This window comes from Asterias amurensis, chromosome 19 (assembly GCF_032118995.1).
Source record: "Asterias amurensis chromosome 19, ASM3211899v1".
NCBI lineage: Eukaryota > Metazoa > Echinodermata > Asteroidea > Forcipulatida > Asteriidae > Asterias > Asterias amurensis.
In genome coordinates, this window is record NC_092666.1 from 6,876,154 (window position 1) to 6,896,577 (window position 20,424).

General features: G+C 40.8%; 1 long non-coding RNA gene across 1 annotated transcript; it reads right to left on the bottom strand.

Moving 5' to 3' along the window:
• Positions 1 to 15,777: 15,777 nt before the first annotated feature.
• LOC139951615 (uncharacterized) lies at positions 15,778 to 19,422 on the bottom strand. Its single transcript, XR_011787811.1, has 3 exons — positions 19,331 to 19,422; positions 18,438 to 18,523; positions 15,778 to 16,005 (listed from the first exon to the last, which is right to left on the bottom strand). It is a non-coding gene; the product is annotated as an uncharacterized lncRNA (long non-coding RNA).
• Positions 19,423 to 20,424: the final 1,002 nt, after the last annotated feature.

Below are 20,424 nucleotides of genomic sequence, written 5' to 3' on the forward strand. Positions count from 1 at the left end.
TCGTAGTCAGGCACCCTCTGGGATGTGGCTTGTAGTCAGGCACCCTCTGGGATGTGGCTTGTAGTGAGGCACCCTCTGGGATGTGGCTCGTAGTCAGGCACCCTCTGGGATGTGGCTTGTAGTCAGGCACTAAAAAGATTCACACAAAAAAACTTGGCTAGGGCAAGCACTTTTAAAGGCATTATCGAAGGAAAGGAACCTTGTAGGGGATGGGACTTCCAACACCATTTGGTGGTCTAAACCACCATGCTTTGTAAGAGGGACCAAGTTTTAAACCGAGACCCATTGAATTAACAAGATCATTTTCTAGCCATCTACCAATGTTTGCTGGCTTCAATCACATGGGATGATGTCCTTTAGGCAGGCACCCTCTGGGATGTGGCTTGTAGTCAGGCACCCTCTGGGATGTGGCTCGTAGTCAGGCACCCTCTGGGATGTGGCTCGTAGTCAGGCACCCTCTGCGATGTGGCTTGTAGTCAGGCACCCTCTGGGATGTGGCTTGTAGTCAGGCACCCTCTGGGATGTGGCTCGTAGTCAGGCACCCTCTGGGATGTGGCTCGTATTCAGGCACCCTCTGGGATGTGGCTCGTAGTCAGGCACCCTCTGGGATGTGGCTCGTAGTCAGGCACTAAAAAGATCCACACAAAAAAACTTGGTTAGGGCAAGCACTTTTAAAGGCATACATCAACGGAAAGACACCATGTAGGGGATGGGACTTCCAACACCATTTGAGGGTCTAAACCAAAAAGTTTTCTAAGAGGGACCAAGTCTTAAACCGAGACCCCTTGAATTAACAAGATCATTTTCTAGCCATCTACCAATGTTTGATGTGCTTCAATCACATGGGATGATGTCCTTTAGGCAGGCACCCTCTGGGATGTGGCTTGTAGTCAGGCACCCTCTGGGATGTGGCTCGTAGTCAGGAACCCTCTGGGATGTGGCTCGTAGTCAGGCACCCTCTGCGATGTGGCTACAACTGCGACTACAACTGCGACTACAACTGCGACTACAACTGCGACTACAACTGCGACTACAACTGCGACTACAACTGCGACTACAACTGCGACTACAACTGCGACTACAACTGCGACTACAACTGCGACTACAACTGCGACTACAACTGCGACTACAACTGCGACTACAACTGCGACTACAACTGCGACTACAACTGCGACTACAACTGCGACTACAACTGCGACTACAACTGCGACTACAACTGCGACTACAACTGCGACTACAACTGCGACTACAACTGCGACTACAACTGCGACTACAACTGCGACTACAACTGCGACTACAACTGCGACTACAACTGCGACTACAACTGCGACTACAACTGCGACTACAACTGCGACTACAACTGCGACTACAACTGCGACTACAACTGCGACTACAACTGCGACTACAACTGCGACTACAACTGCGACTACAACTGCGACTACAACTGCGACTACAACTGCGACTACAACTGCGACTACAACTGCGACTACAACTGCGACTACAACTGCGACTACAACTGCGACTACAACTGCGACTACAACTGCGACTACAACTGCGACTACAACTGCGACTACAACTGCGACTACAACTGCGACTACAGCTGCGACTACAGCTGCGACTACAGCTGCGACTACAACTGCGACTACAACTGCGACTACAACTGCGACTACAACTGCGACTACAACTGCGACTACAACTGCGACTACAACTGCGACTACAACTGCGACTACAACTGAGACTACAACTGAGACTACAACTGAGACTACAACTGAGACTACAACTGAGACTACAACTGAGACTACAACTGAGACTACAACTGAGACTACAACTGAGACTACAACTGAGACTACAACTGAGACTACAACTGAGACTACAACTGAGACTACAACTGAGACTACAACTGAGACTACAACTGAGACTACAACTGAGACTACAACTGCGACTACAACTGCGACTACAACTGCGACTACAACTGCGACTACAACTGCGACTACAACTGCGACTACAACTGCGACTACAACTGCGACTACAACTGCGACTACAACTGCGACTACAACTGCGACTACAACTGCGACTACAACTGCGACTACAACTGCGACTACAACTGCGACTACAACTGCGACTACAACTGCGACTACAACTGCGACTACAACTGCGACTACAACTGCGACTACAACTGCGACTACAACTGCGACTACAACTGCGACTACAACTGCGACTACAACTGCGACTACAACTGCGACTACAACTGCGACTACAACTGCGACTACAACTGCGACTACAACTGCGACTACAACTGCGACTACAACTGCGACTACAACTGCGACTACAACTGCGACTACAACTGCGACTACAACTGCGACTACAACTGCGACTACAACTGCGACTACAACTGCGACTACAACTGCGACTACAACTGCGACTACAACTGCGACTACAACTGCGACTACAACTGCGACTACAACTGCGAGTACAACTGCGAGTACAACTGCGAGTACAACTGCGAGTACAACTGCGAGTACAACTGCGACTACAACTGCGACTACAACTGCGACTACAACTGCGACTACAACTGCGACTACAACTGCGACTACAACTGCGACTACAACTGCGACTACAACTGCGACTACAACTGCGACTACAACTGCGACTACAACTGAGACTACAACTGAGACTACAACTGAGACTACAACTGAGACTACAACTGAGACTACAACTGAGACTACAACTGAGACTACAACTGAGACTACAACTGAGACTACAACTGAGACTACAACTGAGACTACAACTGCGACTACAACTGCGACTACAACTGCGACTACAACTGCGACTACAACTGCGACTACAACTGCGACTACAACTGCGACTACAACTGCGACTACAACTGCGACTACAACTGCGACTACAACTGCGACTACAACTGCGACTACAACTGAGACTACAACTGAGACTACAACTGAGACTACAACTGAGACTACAACTGAGACTACAACTGAGACTACAACTGAGACTACAACTGAGACTACAACTGAGACTACAACTGAGACTACAACTGAGACTACAACTGAGACTACAACTGAGACTACAACTGAGACTACAACTGAGACTACAACTGAGACTACAACTGAGACTACAACTGAGACTACAACTGCGACTACAACTGCGACTACAACTGCGACTACAACTGCGACTACAACTGCGACTACAACTGCGACTACAACTGCGACTACAACTGCGACTACAACTGCGACTACAACTGAGACTACAACTGAGACTACAACTGAGACTACAACTGAGACTACAACTGAGACTACAACTGAGACTACAACTGAGACTACAACTGAGACTACAACTGAGACTACAACTGCGACTACAACTGCGACTACAACTGCGACTACAACTGCGACTACAACTGCGACTACAACTGCGACTACAACTGCGACTACAACTGCGACTACAACTGCGACTACAACTGCGACTACAACTGGGACTACAACTGGGACTACAACTGGGACTACAACTGGGACTACAACTGAGACTACAACTGAGACTACAACTGAGACTACAACTGAAACTACAACTGGGACTACAACTGGGACTACAACTGGGACTACAACTGGAACTACAACTGGAACTACAACTGGAACTACAACTGAAACTACAACTGAAACTACAACTGAAACTACAACTGAAACTACAACTGAAACTACAACTGAAACTACAACTGAAACAGTACTCACAAAACATAGCACAGCAAAGCAAAGCAAAACAGCACAGCACACAGATCCACCAACAAGCACTTCCAACCGCGGCATATTGACGAGTCACTCAACCGTGCTGTGTGCAGGTTTCGTAGCAGAAATGACCACTCAATCACGTGCTTACTTGACAAGAACTATTCACAACTGGGCTATTCACATTCAAATTAGTCAAGGAGCATGCAAGCCCCACACCAAAAATAACAAAGAAATTGGATCACAAAAGCGCTCTTCTTAATCAATACGATCTTATAGCAGTAGCGATCAATGGAATCTTCACGGGCTTTTACTTTCTGAGTTATAATTGGTCAGCTATGAAAAGATGTAAGAAGTCATACATCCATGGGCTAGTTCCATAAGCTGTTAAAGGCACTATTTGTAATTACTAAAAAAGATGATTTTTTAGCATTTCCCCCCCCGGAAAGTAGACAATCTGACGTGAAATGAAAGTAAAAAAAAATAATTACTCACTAATAAGCCTCCAAAAGCACAAAAGTGCGCTCACTTTAGGCAGAATTGCTCCCAAATTCTCGAGACTAAAGATTTGCATAAAAACGAGTATTAATCAAAGACGTTTACTTTACGTCAGATTTTTGCAAAGTTCTTTTTTTTTCGCACCATGACTAGAACCACGCACCCAAAATACCCCCTTGCCAAATCCCTATTCAAGGCCTGCGCAAAAAGGGCAGCAAAAAAGCTACTCCTTACCCTAAGGGAAAAAGGCTCAAAACGTACGTTTTTCTTCAAACAATGACACTACACGGAGGCCCATATCGTATCCAAGACATTATTGAATTCGCACATACTATACACCAACGGAAAGCGCTAATCATGGGCTACAGTTTCATGTTTTTGGTTTGTGTCCTGGAGAGAAATTCAAAGTACAAAGGTTATTTTGAACCCGAAGAATATTGTTGATCCACACATACTATAAACCAGAGGAAAGCCCCATTCAAGGGCTACACGTTTATAATTGTTTCGTGTCTGACGCATAAATCTGCGCAACAAGGGCGGCGAAAAAGCTACCCCTCACCCTAAGGGAGAAAAAGGCTAAAAAAGTAAGTTTTTCTCCAAATAATGACACTACACGGAGGCCCATATCATATCCAATACATTATTGGATTCGCACATACGATACACCAACGGAAAGCGTAAATCATGGGTTACAGTTTCATGTTTTTGTTTTGTGTCTGTGGCTTGGATCTAAGCGATGCAAGCCGACAAAAGAGGGAGCCATTTTCGGCCATTTTGGGCAAGTTTGAAAATGCCAGGCAACGGGGTGCCGAAAATGGTTGGCATACAAGTTCGCTCAGAGTCTGTGAACTTGACCATTGTTCCTGAACTTGGTAGGCTAGAGAGATAATCAGGGTACCTGTGTGTGGCTTGAATAATACCGCATCCGATGATCAACTTGCGGAGACCCTCCATCAACTCCGTGGTGCTTTAAAAAACGTTTAAGCAAGCCTACTCCGAATGGTTGGCACGAAGAGTGTTTTCCGGACGTCAATATTAGCCATTCTGGAGAGAAATTCAAAGTACAAAGGTTATTTTGAACCCAAAGAAATTTGTTGATCCACACAAAATATACACCAGAGGAAAGCCCCATTCAAGGGCTACACGTTTATAATTGTTTCGTGTCTGACGCATAAATCTGCGCAACAAGGGCGGCGAAAAAGCTACCCCTCACCCTAAGGGAGAAAAAGGCTAAAAAAGTAAGTTTTTCTCCAAGTAATGACACTACACGGAGGCCCATATCATATCCAAGACATTATACAATTCGCACATACTATACACCAACGGTCGCGCTAATCATGGGCTACAGTTTCATGTCTTTGGTTTGTGTCTGTGGCTTGGATCTAAGCGATGCAAGCCGACAAAGGAGGGAGCCATTTTCGGCCATTTTGGTCAAGTTTGAAAACGACAGGCAACGGGGTGCCGAAAATGGTTGGCATACAAGTTCGCTCAGAGTCTGTGAACTTGACCATTATTCCTGAACTTGGTAGGCTAGAGAAATAATCAGGGTACCTGTGTGTGGCTTGAATAATACCACATCCGATAATCAACTTGATGAGACCCTACATCAACTCCGTGGTGCTCAAAAAGTGTTTGAGCAAGCCTACTCCGAATGGTTGGCACGAAGAGTGTTTTCCGGACGTCAATATTAGCCGTTCTGGAGAGAAATTCAAAGTACAAAGGTTATTTTGAACCCGAAGAATATTGTTGATCCACACATACTATAAACCAGAGGAAAGCCCTATTCAAGGGCTACACGTTTATAATTGTTTCGTGTCTGACGCATAAATCTGCGCAACACGGGCGGCGAAAAAGCTACCCCTCACCCTAAGGGAGAAAAAGGCTAAAAAAGTAAGTTTTTCTCCAAATAATGACACTACACGGAGGCCCATATAATATCCAATACATTATTTGATTCGCACATACTATACACCAACGGAAAGCGTAAATCATTGGCTACAGTTTAGTGTTTTTGTTTTGTGTCTGTGGCTTGGATCTAAGCGATGCAAGCCAAAAAAGGACGCCTACTTTTGGCCAATATTTTCAATTCTATTTGAACATTCTTAGGCCCAGATAGTAGTACAATTAAGATAACTTTCACCTCAAATTTTAATGCAAACGTTTCTTGAAACTTAAAAATACAAAGCATAGAAAATGTATACAAGTTTAGAAATATTGGAAACTTGCACAAGTTCAAATTGCCGTTTTCGCCTGTTATTTCCACTAGTTTATGTGTGCACACGCCCTGATAGTTGTTTAATAGACCGATTCACTAAGCTCCGCCCAATTGCGTATTGACCAATCACAAAGCAACGAAGGTCCGACATGTGTGCGTGTATCTTGGTGCGCGCGGCAGAGTTCTGCAGAAAAGCATTGGAGAGCCCCACGTGTTCTTGATCACACGTGCGTCGTGAGCGGTGCCTTCTGGATCGGTCTATTGATATCACTGTCACACTGAATTTGCATGCAATTGTCTCTTGAAACTAACCCTACCAAATAAAGCATCTAAGGTGACAATAAAGTGAAACTAAATTTGTTTAATTTAAGTTACTTGCGTTTAATGCCTAACAAGAAATGCGAGACTGCTTTAATTTATGTCTGTCACCTTGGACCGGTCACCACTGGAACGGAAGATATTAGAGAGGGGTTGCAAAAGTATTATCTCTAGCAGGGTTATGGGGGTTTAAGTATTTTTTGGGACTGAACTTAGTTTAATAAGTATTACGTCACGTATTACAATGCACTAAAAGTTATTGAAATAATTATGTCACTTGCGCTTTAAATTATGCTGGACACCTTAGACTGGGCACCACTAGGTAAGGCTGTCAACCTCCCTAACATCTACTGACCTTGTGTGGTCAGGCCTTAAAAAGGTGCACTCATTATTGCAAGCATTTGTAGGGGCTTGTTACGCACGTAATCTTAATTAAACAAATTTAATTAAATTATACTGGAACCCCCATGACAGGGCTAGGGATAAAAAACTTGTAAAGTTTGGAACCTCATTAAAGGAACACGTTGCCTTAGATCGGACGAGTTGGTCTATGAACAGCGTTTGAAACCGTTTGCATATGGTTAGAAAGATGTTTTAAAAGTAGAATATAATGATCCACACAAGTATCACTCAAAATTGCACGGTTTTCATTTTACGTCGTGAACTAACTCGGTCGACTATTTATGGGAGTCAAAGTTTTGACCCCCTTAAATGGCCGACCGTGTTTATCGACGAGGTAAAACGAAAACCACTCAATTTTGAGGCATATTTGTGTAGATCATTGTATTCTACTTTTACAACATCTTTCTATCCATAACAAGCGGTTACAGGACGCTTTTCAAAGACCAACTCGACCGATCCAAGGCAACGTGTTCCTTTAACATTTTCAACCTAGGGTGCTAAGTCCAAGACGTCAAACATAATTTAAAGACGCAGTCATTATTGCATTACTTGTTAGTGCATAATACGCGCGTAACTCTAAATGTACAAATTCAATTAAAATGTATTTGCATTTGTGATACCTCGAATATGGTTGATACATTATTCGGGAGGGTTACCTTGTTTCAAGAGACATATGACAAGATATCAATTATTGTGGAACTATCAGGGCGTGTACACACATACACATAGTGAAAAACAGGCGAAAACAGACAATTTTGAATTCATGCAGTTATGACTATTTTTCGTGGTTCCTTTTTTTCTACGTGATACATTGTTTTGGGTTGTTTCAAAATTGATTTCAAAATTTGAAGTGAAAATGATATAACTTTGACTACTACCAGGGATACATACATACATTAATGTACCTAGAGGCAAAATGGCAACTTGAAATTTCACAAACAATGCATATTTTACCTGCTTGCTTTTTTCTACTTTTTCGATGTGGTGTTGCAATTTCGTCTACAGGTCAAGTCATTTTTGGGGGGCCTTTGAAGACTAGACTATTTGGCGTATAACGGGCTGAACTGTAATCTTCTAGCGCCTCCTTTGCTTTAAAAAAACACCTGGTAATGCTTCGATGAACTAGGAATGGTAGATCTGTATAGGACTCTTTGTACTGTAAATCCGTACACTATATTTAATAATACGAAAGTATATGGCCGCCAGGTCTATAGGTATGGCAACTATTACCGCGCTGTTGCATTCTTGCAGCCAACGCTAAGTCCTCCCACCGAACAAAACTCAATTTTCATTCGCCTTTGCTTTGCGTATAGGCATCAAATAGGGTTCTGTATCGGGCGACATAACAATTACACCGACACATCAGTTTCATTACCTCGTAAGATGACAGTTTGCAGAAAGTGTCCTGTAGCCATCTTGGCATCTACGGTCTTCTTAGCTCCAATTCTTTCTTGGATGCCTCCTCTGATACTAAAACTCTCTGTCTGTCCTCTGAGGAAATGCTGGTTTTTCTCCCATCTCTCGAGACGTTGGATGATGGTTATCCGACCAGATTTGCTTTTATCAGTTTTCCCAACCGAATTTCCAACTGTCCGCAGAAATGAAAACGGTGCTATTTTCTCGCTATTGTTAGCTGTTGTGCCTCTCCCCGCTCAAAGCTCTTTAAATCTTACATCAGCCTCGTTTGATGTTGCGTTTGTGATCGACTGGAGCTTTCAGTCGAAATAATGCTGTTTCGAATGGCAAGTCAGTGTAAACCCCAGTCGGCTCCACTTTTTTATACATCGTTTCTCGATAGTACTGATTTACTATAATGTAAGGTATTGACATGTATCCTATGGCGTATAGCGGCCTGACCTAAATTTTCTAGCGCCACTTCTATACAGGGTTATGCTTCATTGAACTAGGAATGTCAACTATTTCCTTGACTTGTTATTGGAATAAATGGATGATGCAAGATTCTCTGTATAACAACGGGACAAACTTTAAGATGTCCCACAGCTTTCATGAGCAGTTGGCAATGCACCATTTCGTTTTAAGATTAACCATGGTGGAAGGATGGTTTAATAAATATGAGTACCGAGTACTGAGTAGGCATATGTACAGTGCTAACACACGTCGGTGTGTGTGGGTAAAAAACAAAATGAATATTCTTTATCCCCGATGCAAATTTAACATTAATAAATCGTTCGCAGTACCCGCTGCTAAAACATAATATCCGAACTGCCTCTAGTGTAGCCACCGGGCAATCTATGTGGTTTAGTTGGTATGACACTGCTCTAGAATTTCAAGGGTCGTGGGTTCCAATCTCACCCGAGTAATATGCCTGTGATTTTACAAGTACTTAGTTTACAAGGTTGTTAAACACATCTGTGTGTAACTGTAAAAATCCTCATGTCGCGCACCTTACTTTGGTGGATCTGGAACCTGAGATCCGATCTGGACCCAATCTCATAAATACCACGATAGCCACAATATGCAAACTTCTTTTGCTAACAATCTGTTTCTGCTAAGCAATACTTTTATGTGCTTACGTTTTTTTGTATTCCTGCATGCCTACGAAATTGGTCCCAGTATGTAGCTGCTTTAAGGCAGTGGACACTATTGGTAATTACTCAAAATTTCTTATCCTACCTCCATGCTCAAAATAATTGTTGGCATAAAACCTATCTTTGTGACGAGTAATGGGGAGAGGTTGATTGTATAAAACATTGTGAGAAACGGCTCCCTCTGAAGTGCCATAGTTTTCGAGAAGGAAGTAATTTTCCACGAATTTGATTTCGAGACCTAAGATTTAGAACTTGAGGTCTCGAAATCAACCATCTAAACGTACACAACTTAATCTGACTAGGGTTATTTTTCTTTCATTATCTCGCAACTCCAATGACCGATTGAGCTCAAATTTTCACAGTTTTTTGTTATTGTATGCATATGTTGAGATACACCAACTGTGAAGGCTATTCTTTGACAATTACCAATAGTGTCCACTGCCTTTAACGGCAGATTTTGCGCTCACTGTGTGATTTCCATTTTAAAGCAAACGCAATACCTATGCCCTACTTCTTGGAATAAACACTTAAACCCATCGCTTAAAGGCACTGATGGACACTTTGGTAGTTACTCAAATAACAATTGTAAGCAAACAAACTAGCTTTGTAAAAAACAAACAATGAAGGGCTGTTGACAGTACAAAGTATTGTGAGAAAAGGCTCCCTCTGAATGAAGTAGCGTAGTTTATTATATTCGAGACCTCAGATGAGATCTCTAATTCAAGCATCTGTCAACACAATCTCTTGCAACTTCGACGACAAATATTGAGTCCAAATTTTCACAGGTTTATTACTTTATGAATTTCTTGAAATACACCTAGTGAGAAGACTGGGCAAAAATTCAGCCCGTTGCTTGTACCGTGCACAGAATCGGCGCTTACGGAAGCAGGGAACAATGAACTATAACCTCAAGCGTATTTCACAGGTTATCGACGAATTTTGGCTTATGTGCGTGTGTACTCCGCGTTACTAGACATTCTACGCATACAAGGCTAACGCAAAAACTCGGCGCTTGCAATAGCGGGGAATCGTGATCATCAGGGCAGAATTCTGCGGTAAGCAGAGCCATGAAGTAGTGCCCTGGTCTTTGACCAAAGGTGTCCAGTGCCTTGAATAATGAAGCATTGCTAGATAATAATTTTCCCAATCAGTCTTCATTCCTGGTTAAATCTCTTAACAACAGATTAATGGACAAAGTTCGAGGTCCTTTTAAAATTTGGAATAAGTGGAAAGCGTAATTCCGAAAGGATGTCAGTTGGAGATGGTTTCATATTTTATTTCTTCATAGGTTCATGGTTAATGATGTTTTTATCCAGATTGAACCATTTTTAACCATAATATTGAGGATATGGTGCACTTATTGTGTCAACTAGCCATAAGTTTTTCAATTTTGGAAAAAAGTAAGTAAGAACAAGCTTTTTATTAAAACTTAATATTGATCTTCTGAATATAATATCATGTTTGGTTACAATTTGTTTAAAGGCGCTTGACACGTTTGGTAGGTGTTTATCAACATACGCATAACATACATGTAACAAACCAGTGAAAATTCGAACTCTTTGTCGTCAATGTTGCGAGAGAATAATGGAGGAAACAACACCCTTGTCGCACAAGTTGTGTGCTTTCAGATGCTTGAATTCAAGACAACTTCATTGCTCGTTACCAAGTAAGTTGTTATTTTTGTTTACAATTATTTTGAATAATTGCCAGTAGTGCCGTGAGCTTTTAACCAAGATTTGTTTAAAAAGTAATTGATTTTCTTAGGCGAGCAATACATTTATACTGATTTAGAATTGACCCAATCTCTCAATCATTCAAGACAAATTATGGAGAGACTGGAAATTAATCAGACTAAATGCTTTTATAGTAAGTGGTCTTTGATAAGGAATCAAATCAAACCCTCTCCTACAATATTTTACTTTGTATCCAAGTGGTCGTTGTTGTTAAATTAGTTCCAAATTTATTTAGCTTATTTTCTTTCTGTCTCTCTTCTCTCATATTGACGGAAATTCTCCATGTTACTTCACAGAAGAAGAGATCTCAAGAATTACCTCCTGTACACATTGGTGAGACCCGGGTCTCATGTAGTGGTGCAGTGAGGGATCTTGGGGTGACACTAGACAGCCATCTATCTCTACGCCAGCATCTGAACATAGTATGTCGCAAAGCCTCATTCGCACTTTATAGAATCGGCAAAGTGCGCCATCTTCTCGATAAGCAAACTACAGAGATTCTGGTCCACTCATTTGTAAGCTCCCTTCTGGATAACTGCAGCTCTCTCTTGTTTGACATTCCCCAAAAAGACATAGCTAAACTTCAACGTATCCAGAATTCCGCTGCCCGTCTGGTCTCACGTTCTACTAAGCGCAAACACATCACTCCGGTTCTGAAAGAATTACACTGGCTTCCCATCTCTTTTAGAATTCAATACAAGCTCCTCATCACTACGTTTAAAGCAATCCATAGAACATGCCCTAGCTACCTGTCTGGCCTCATCATCCCTTATGTACCAGCCCGTCCACTCCGTTCATCATCACAACATCTTCTCACCATACCACCCGTTCGAACTAAATCCTTCGGTTCAAGGACTTTCTCTAGTGCCGCCCCCCAACTTTGGAACTCTCTTCCTGGCTACATCCGCTCTCCACAGAGCATGGAACAATTCAAAACTCTGCTCAAATCCCATTTGTTTTCTATTGCCTTCTGTTCAGTTTAATCCTTTCGTTTGCATTTTGTTAGCGTATTTTTTGTTATTGGTTGCTTTATTGTTTGCCTTTTGTTTTTTGTTAAGCGCATTGGTATTTCTTTCAGTTATGAAATGCGCTATATAAGAATTAGCTATTATTATTATTATTATTATTATTATTGTTTATTTATTTTTATTTTTTTTTATTGTTTTTTTGTATTCAGTGTTGTTTTGCAAAAAAAACTATTAAGATAACTTTTTGGTAAAGTAAGTTGTTATTTTTTTTACAATTATTTTGAATAATTGCCAGTAGTGTCGTGAGCTTTTAAACAAGATTTGTTTAAAATGTAATTGATTTTCTTAGGCGAGCAATACGTTTATACCGATTTAGAATTGACCTAATCTCTCAATCTTTCAAGACAAATTATGGAGACCCTGGAAATTATTCAGAAAGACTGAATGCTTTTATAGTAAGTGGTCTTTGACAAAGAATGAAATCAAAACCCTCTCCTACAATATTTTGCTTTGTATCCAATCTTCTTTGTTGTTAAATTATTTCCAAATTTATTTAGCTTAGTTTTTTCTCTCTTCTCTCCTATTGTTTATTTATTTATTTGTTTATTTTTATTTGTGAAAAAAAAATATTAAGATAACTTTTTGGTTGCTTAAAGGCAGTGGACACTTTTGGTAATTACTCAAAATAATTATTAGCATAAAGGCGTACTTGGTGACAAATAATGGGAACAGGTTGATAGTATTAAACATTGTGAGAAACGGCTCCCTCTGAAGTAATGCAGTTTTCGGAATAGAAGTAATTTTCCATGAATTTGATTTCGAGACCTCAGATTTAGAATTTGAGGTCTCGAAATCAAGCATCTGGTAGCACACAACTTCCTGTGACAAGGGTGTTTTCTTTTTCATTATTATCTCGCAACTTCGGCGACCGATTGAGCTCAAATTTTCACAGCTTTGTTAATTAATGCATATAATGTTGAGATACACCAACTGTGAAGAGAAGTCTTTAGAAATTACCATTAGTGTACACTGCCTTTAACTAAAACAAAAACGAAACAAGAAACGAGAATGTCCAAAATTACAGACACCTAGGTAGCACCATATCGACTCGTAAAACAAGAAGTATTATTCGAGTTTACAGATCACACTTAAAGCTTAATTCACACGAGAGCACTTTTAGCAAGGGTCCATTGCTAAATTGTAGCATGGTTGTTAAATTTTACAAAGATGTAGTCATGTGAAAGGACAACAATTTGTTTCTACTGCCCAAGTGTTCTTGCGAAATTTTGTTAAACATTGCTACAGTTAAGCAAGGGGCCCCAGTTAAACAGAACGTAGACCAAGAACTTGGACAGTAAAATTAACCGATCAGAATGATTTCAGTGATTTGTTTTCAGTCCTTTCCTGCATACAAGATACAAGGCACTTGGCATGTAAGGAAAAATCAACCAAATAAATGTGGCGATTCAACAATATACATTAAAAGCCTACCACCATATCAATTGTTTGTTAAAATTAAATTCATGATTCTCACTTCTAAGATACCAAATAAGCCACACAGATAGATTTAATGTGATTTGGTGTCTACCTTAAAGCTCAGATACACGGCATCCTATACGCAGGAGAAAATGGTTATTTGAGTGTGAAACAATATCAGGGTGATAGTATAATAGTGAAAGTGGCCTTTGAATAAAAGTTTTTTTATCTAAGACTTATAAGAACATGCCTAAGTTTATAACCCAAGAGGGGTTGTGGCCCAAAGATTAAAAGTAACATTTAAACCCGTTTTTTAAACTGGTTAAAAACTTACTTTATTTACAGAGTTAAAACAGAGACTTGGCATTTGGCATCTTGTAAATGGCAAGACACTCAGCAGATCAAGCCAGAAATACAATCTTATTACATACATTTCAATGCATACAGACGGAGGACAAGTTGCATCAAACATTATTAAACTAGCCTCTACATTTGAAATGTTCAAAGGCACTGGACACATTTGGTTATTGTCAAAGACCAGTTTTCTCATTGGTGTATCTCAAAATATGCTTTAAATAGCAAACCTGTCAAGATTTGAAATCAACTGGTCATCGAGCTTGCAAGATTATAATGAAAGAAAAAAACACCCTTGTCGCAAAAGTTTCGAGACATCAGCTGATAACTCAGCTGAGGTCTTGAATTCAATGCAAATGTTTTTGCGAGAAATTACATCTTTCTAAAAAACTACGTTACTTCAGAGAGATCCGTTTCTCACAATGTTTTATACCATAAACAGCTCTCCATTGCTAACAATTATTTTAGGTAATTGCCGTTAGTGTCCAGTGCCTTTAATAAAACAGAAAAAAGTTGAATTAAATACATTGATTAATTTCTTCAAATAAAAAATGACCCTAGCAGGACTGAGTAGAAAGTTTGGTTGCAATTTTCAATCTAACCTTGTCAAAAAAAAGACACTGAACACATTTTGGTAACTGTCAAAGACCAGTCTTCTCACTTAGTGTATCTCAACATCTTGAACTCAACTGTTCATACTATGAAGTTGTGAGATAATAATGGGAGAAAAAAACTCTTGTCACACGAAGTTGTGTGATTTCAGATGCCTGAATTTGAGACCTCAAAATCAGTTCTGAGGTCGTGAAATCAAATTCAATTATTTCAGTGAGAATTACTTCTTTCTAAAAAACCACATTACTTCAGAGGGAGCTGTTTATCACAATGCTCCCCAACAGCTCCCCAATGCTTGTTGCCAAAAAAGTTTGTATGCTAACAATTATTTTGAGCAATTACCAAAAGTGTCCAGTGCTTTTTTAATAAAATAATGTCCGAGCTACTCAGGACATAATAATAAGTGACAAATGCATGAAACGCCAATTTCACCATAGTTGCATACATGAGTGTTATAGACATAATAAACAGATTGTTTTCGAATTTGAAAACCATTAAAACACATTACTTGAAAGTGTTATAACTTCACAAAATGTCACTACTTTTACTTCGAAGTCACACCAATTTTCGAAATGATAAATAAAACTTGTTTATCATAGAGTATCGCTGCCGAGTGGTTAAGAGCATCGAATTCAAGTTCTGCCTGAATTCACCGGAGTGTGGGTTCAAATCCCGGTCGTGACACTTGTGTCCTTGAGCAAGATACTTTACTATAATTGCTTCTCTTCATCCAGGGGTATAAATGGGTACCTGCAAGGGTAGAGGTTGATATTGTGAATGAAAAGCTTTTGGAGTGCACAGCAGCTCGGGGCTGTATACTCCCTAATGGGGAGCTGAGAAAGATTAAAAGCTGGTTTATTGGCTCAATGACCAGGGGACTAATGTAAAGCGCATTGATACGGTTTATTGTGAAATGCGCTATATAAGAACTTGTTATTATTATTATTATACCATTTTTGATTACTAATAGTTCAGGGTTGAATATCATACCTCCTGATTCGTCTAGGTGTCTGACCAATCTGAGCTGTTGTTTCATTCATTTTATAAGAGGCTTGCTTTGATTGGCCAAGCGAGATTTCTTGTAGTGATCCATTTGATTGGCTGGAAAGAGTACTCTCTTGCGAAGAAGTATGTGGTGCTGGCTATCTAAGAAAAATAAAGAAATCCGATAGAAATATAATAATTAATTGACTGGGTTTGTTTTGGTGTTAGCTCTTTTTCTTTTCCAAATTAAAAAATACCCTTGGTTGGCCTGCCTGGTATTAACTAAAAGTAATGATAAAACTAAAGTCTTGTAATGTGCACATATCCACCATGCTGGGTGTTCAAGGCGTAGTAAAAACCAAAAACAAAATTAAAGAAAACAGACACAACAAAATTAGTCCTAATTGAAAACCTGTGGCATAAGATAAGTTTTGATTAGATTTAAATTTTGTGGTACAAAGAAAAGATCCAAGATTAAGTGGTAGAGAGTGCCAGTACGACGCTGCACTGTTCCTCACTCCAAAGATTCGAGGAAGAAGCTGAGATGATGGGGATGCACACATCATGGGCAAAAACCAAGATCCAGAACTGTACCAACCTCCGCCAAACACCTGCTTCAGTCAACGTTGAGGGTAACTCTGTCCAAATTACACAGAAGTTCAGGTATCTCGACTGTGACATCCATTCCTCAGGCTCATCCTCCCCCGACATTCTCCGACGTCTTGGACTTGCCTCATCCACCTTTGGCCAATGAGATTGTGTCTGGAGAAACAAACGCCTGAAGCTCACAACCAAGCTGAAGGTATTTACTACCTGTGTCCTCCTCGTCCTACTCTTTGGCTCAGAAACATGGACACTCCGGGCAGACGACACAGGAAGGCTCCAAGCCTTCAGCCTAAAGTGTCTACTTCATCACTAATGCAACAATCTCGGAGACCACCATCATTGAGGACATCCCAGAGGATACACCTTCCCATGTGACCATTAAGCTGAATGTCGACGCACGGGGAGGATCCCGCCCCTGCCTACCTTGCGGACTTTGAGTATCTGCGTGGCAGCTGTGGCGAAGAGCATTAGAACCCATTGGTTTGGCAGCTTAATGTCCCCATAATGTATTAAGAGAATGATGACGACGATGATGATGATGATGATGATGATGTTCCAGATGCATGGCAAAGCTGAAGAAAAAGACCTGTCACTCCATGAGTGTTGAGACTGGGGTTCAATGAGGAGAAGCATGGAACATGATCAAAGACTCCATGACAAAGTGTTAACTTGAAGCAATTCAGAGATATAGTGGGGAGCCTTGCCATGTCAATTTCCCCAAGTCCACACTTTCCTGACCCGAAGTTTGCTGCAAACGCCGGCAATAAAAAAAAAGAAGCTAGGAATAATCTAGACTTGTGGACAAGTCGTTAAATCGGCCCCACGCGCTGAGATAGTGCTCTCGCGAGATCAATGCTCTTGCGCGAACTGATGGCTCCCCGATTTCGACTCCTTAGCGCGTGGGGCCGATTTACCGACTTGTCCACAAGTCTAGGATTAATCTTGTGGACAAGTCGTTAAATCGGCCCCTCGGGCTGAGATAGTGCTCTCACGAGATCAATGCTCTTGCGCGAACTGATGGCTCCCCGATTTCGACTCCTTAGCGCGTGGGGCCGATTTACCGACTTGTCCACAAGTCTAGGATTAATCTTGTGGACAAGTCGTTAAATCTGCCCCTCGGGCTGAGATAGTGCTCTCATGAGATCAGTGCTCTCGCGTGAACTGATGGCTCCCCGATTTGGACTCCTCAGCGCGTGGGGTCGATTTAACGACTTGTCCACAAGTCTAGGATGAATCTAGACTTGTGGACAAGTCGTTAAATCTGCCCCTCGGGCTGAGACAGTGCTCTCTCTCGATTATGACTCCTCAGAGTCATAATCGGAAACCATCAGTTCACGCGAGAGTGCTCTCATGTGAGCACTATCTCAGCGCGTGGGGCCAATTTAACGACTTGTCCACAAGTCTAGGATTAATCCCGATCTAGAGTAAGGACAAGTTACTCATCCCAACTTAAGGAAGGGTTCAATGTGTCTTAACTAGTATGGTTACGGAACTTAACTCGTCCTAAGCCATTAGATTATATCCTAAGTTAGGAAGAGTTTGGTGAAATCAACGGCTGGTTATACAGTGGATCGCACTCTGTATAATAAACAACTAGCATTAGTTGAGTAATTGACTGATTGATTGATTGATTGACTGATTAAAGTTATTTGGTTAAAAATACAGTAAGAACATGCCGAAAAAACACACACACAACAACATGAGAAAAAAAATGAAATAAGATAAACCAAAATGTAACGTAAGATAGAAATACTGCACAATTATAACCCCCAAAAATCAACCTTACAATGTCAAAGACCAACAAGGTTTTTATACCAATCTTCACAAACTGTTATTTTGTCTGTATTTATTTTGTTTTTCTCTATTGTTACAAACAAGTACACTACCATCAGCTATTGTTGTAATCTACAAACAAGTACAGTACCATCAGCTATTGTTGTAATCCGAATGAATTATATGAATTGTATGGATTCGTTTGAAAACAATACCTTCTTTAAAAACTCTGGCAAGCGTATTGGGCAGTCTTCCCTGGTACCAGTCTTTCCAAGCACAGTTTAATAAAAAAGGCAAGGACCTGGAGATACAGATAAGAAGACGGATGATAAATTAGCAACACCCCCTGAATACAAAACATTACAAGACATGTTGAAATAAAAATGAATAACGAAATAAATCACAGCAGGACTGGGCACCTATCAATGTGGTGGGTGTTGGTACTTAACAAGAAAAATATGAGAGCAGAAAACTAAGTAAGTGAAATCCTTGTAAAGAGAAGTTCATATGCTCACTATTGGTAATGACTCAAAAAAGTTATTAGCATAACACCTTACTTGGTGACGAGTAATGGGGAGAGTTCGATAATAAAGAACATTGTGAAAACATTGTGAGAAACAGCTCCCTCTGAAGTGACATAGTTTTCGAGTAAAAAGTAGTTTTCCATGAATCTGATTTCAAGACCTCAGATTATTTGCTAACACGTGACGGACAATCCTGCAATCAAATGGCAAGAATCTGCTTGGGTGTTATATAATATAAAACATTGCGAGAAACAGCTCCCTTTGAAGTGACGTAGTTTACGAGAAAGAAGTAATTTCCACGAATTTGATTTCAAGACCTCAGATTTATAATTTGAGGTCTCGAAATCAAGCATCTGAAAGCACACAACTTCGTGTGACAAGGGTGTTTTTTATTTCATTCATATCTTGCAACTTCGACGACCAATTGAGCTCTAGTTTTCACATGTCTGTTATTTTATGCATATGTTTACATACACCAAGTGCGAAGACTGTTCCTTGACAATTACCAATAGCGTCCACTGTCTTTAAAGCAGATAATATTCCTGCTTGATGCCCTAACACTCATAACAAGTAATTAGTCGTACCTGAACTGTTTTTCGCATTCCCATGCCATCTCCCAATATAGCACCCTCGCCCATCTTATAATGCTGGCACAAGAGCTTCACTCCCTCCCTTTGGTCATCTCTCAAATATCGGTTGATAGTTACAGGAACCTACTGGGTGATCACAAAGAAAACAAAGATAGGATGAGTTGCTTAGTGTTCTTCAATTACAAGTCATAAATGATTTGTGAGTTTTGTCTAAAATTGCGTCTGGTTACAAGAATGCCACTTGAAATAAATAAGATGTACATGTAAGATGGAAAAAACCATCATAGCACATGAAAACAGTTATCATTACTAATAATTACAACAATCAAGCCTTGTCAGTCAACACATTAATTGTGTCGCCAGACACACATGGCCTGAAGGCCACTTCAAGTTATTGCCTTCAATCAACTGTTTTTCTACAGGATTACCCCCTATACTGTACAGTCCATACAGATTCAGACTTGGGTATAATCTATCTGAAGCCTGGCTGGAAGAGCAGAAAGCACTACCTCCCCAACTTTTATGAAGCAATATGGTTACGTGTCTTGCTTAAGAACACAAGTGTAACGACCAGGACTCACATCTGCGTACACTCTACTGATCTAACGCCAGAGCTTGAATCTGCCGCTCTTAACTGCTAGACCATTACTCGTTACTGTTGTGTTTACGAGCGACTAACAGCTCTAGTCTAATTACCATTAGGTCAAAGGTGATGTGTGCATGTGCCGACAGGATTGTGATTTGTAGTTTAGATACGAATAAACCGAAGATTCAACATTGGCGACAAGGATAATCCGGAAAAATCATGGAGAAAACATTAATCCCCATATTTGACTGTTTTTCGGAGCCAGCAACCCTTGGACCACGATGGGAAAGGTGGCTAATGTCGTTCGAGCTGTATGCAGACGGCAAAGGCCATATTATTGGGTCCACCACGGCACCGAAGGTAAAGCAACGACGACGTGCACTAATGCTCCATCTTACCGGACCGGACGTACAGGACATTTTCTTGACATTACCGGACACGGGCGTAACTACTGATATTGAAGCTGCCAAAACCGCACTGAACAAATACTTCGTGTCGCAGA